Source organism: Belonocnema kinseyi, chromosome 6 (assembly GCF_010883055.1).
Source record: "Belonocnema kinseyi isolate 2016_QV_RU_SX_M_011 chromosome 6, B_treatae_v1, whole genome shotgun sequence".
Classification (NCBI taxonomy): Eukaryota; Metazoa; Arthropoda; class Insecta; order Hymenoptera; family Cynipidae; genus Belonocnema; species Belonocnema kinseyi.
In genome coordinates, this window is record NC_046662.1 from 115,161,551 (window position 1) to 115,163,458 (window position 1,908).

At 34.7% G+C, this 1,908-nt stretch overlaps 1 protein-coding gene across 4 annotated transcripts in view; it reads left to right on the forward strand.

Annotated features, from left to right (window-relative positions):
• Window positions 1–1,908, forward strand: part of LOC117174733 (cyclin-dependent kinase 4-like) — a 549,135-nt gene that overhangs the window by 127,878 nt on the left and 419,349 nt on the right. The window lies entirely within an intron of this gene.

A 1,908-nucleotide genomic window follows, 5' to 3' on the forward strand; every position in this document is an offset into this window, starting at 1 on the left:
TATTATTCATGGACAAGTGTTTAAGAATGGCTCTCTTCGACGAAGAGGGTGTGGATCTCGAAACAGTAAGGGTACGAGGTTTAGCGTTCGCAGATGATAAGGCTGTTATGGCAGAGTCTATCGAAGACCTAGAAAGAATGTTGAATAAACTAAATGCAAGCATGAAGAGCATGGGCCTCAAAATTAACGCAAATAAAACAAAAACTATGGTGTTCGAAGGAAAGAGTGAGAAAACGCTATGCAATATTTTATTAAATGATGAGAGAATTGAACAAGTTGATAAGTTCGTATACCTTAGTAGCTTATTTACTAGGGACGGGAAGATAGATGAGGAATTAGATAGACGAATAAATGAATGTAAGAAGTTTATTGGTAGAGCAAGTCCCCTTATCAGAAGTAAAAATATATCAAATAAAGCTAAAATGGCAATACATAATTCTATATTTGTACCGACTGTACTATACGGTAGCGAGACATGGACTTATCAAGAAACAGATAAGAGTAAAATTAACGCAATTGACATGAGATTCAGGCACATAATAAGCGGGAAATCCCTAATGGACCAAGTAAGTAACGAGATAATTCTAAAAGAATGTGGTGCAGAAGAGACGCTAGTAGACACATGGGAAAGAAATCGGTTAAGATGGTTCGGATATATTGAGAGAATGCCAAATGAACGACTAACGAAACAAGTGTATCAAGGTAAAGTAAATGGCAACGTACCCAGAGGTAGACCGCGGAAAGAATGGTCAGAATGTGTGAATGAGACCCTACTTAGAAGAGACATAAGAAGTCACAGAAACACGAGAGCCTGCATGAAAAAATGCATGGACATAAAAGATGCTAGAGAAGTATGCCAGGACAGGAAAGTATGGCGGCAAATAGTTAATAAAAAGAGTGTCAGTAGAGTGAATGGCGCCTAAAACAAAGACCTTGATTATTAATGGACCCAAGTAGGGAACCTTACATAACGACTTCGTGAGGTTCTTCGCTTGGGGTGATTGCTAGAGAGATTGATCAGCAACCTGGGTCGGAGCAGTGTTGCGGAACGAACGTGTTATTTACTTAAATAGCACGAGAATTCTGGATCAATCTGAAAAATCTCTATCCCTTCCACACACTACTCCTTTCCCCTGCCGAGTGAGTCACGCCTACCCCGAAAAGGAAATGGCTTAATGGTGTAATAATAATAATAATAATAATAATAATAATAACAATAATAATAAGAATATATAGTATCGGAGCAATAGACTACTGCCTCAACTGAACACTATTTCTAAAAAAAACTTTTTTTCGAAATTATTGTTATATAATCTTCATTTTTTAAATTATTAAAGTACGTAATTCGCGTAATCGAAGCGCTTGAATCTCAGTGACAAAAGCTTGGATAAGAATTTCAAATTTTACTTGTTTCAAAAAACGTTGGATACTTTTTTTCTTAATATAATTAAAAATGTTATAAAATATCTAGAAGTGATGAACAATAAACAAAAAATCTCGTTAAAATGCACAGCTTTTAATCATTTTTAGGTCTTGGAGATTTTTTGAGTTTGAAATTTTCGGTTTAAATATGGCAATAGTTGATTTTGTTTAATTTTCTTAGAGTGAATAAAGGGTTGGATTTTTCAAGCTGAATAAATTCCTTGTTTTGGTTTTTCGAACTTGACCATTTTTGGGTCTTGCATGTGGTATTTTTTTTAATTTGACATTTTCAGGTTTAAAAGGCCAAAAGTTGCTTTTATTCCAAATTTTTAAAGGGGGACAAAAAGCATTAGTCGAGCAAAACTAAGTACCAATTTTGGTTTTTCGAAATATGATCATTTTTGGGTCTTGCATATTTTTTAAGTTTAAGCAGAATTAAGACCTAATTTTTGTTTTTCGAAATTGGATCACCGCTCTATCCACTCG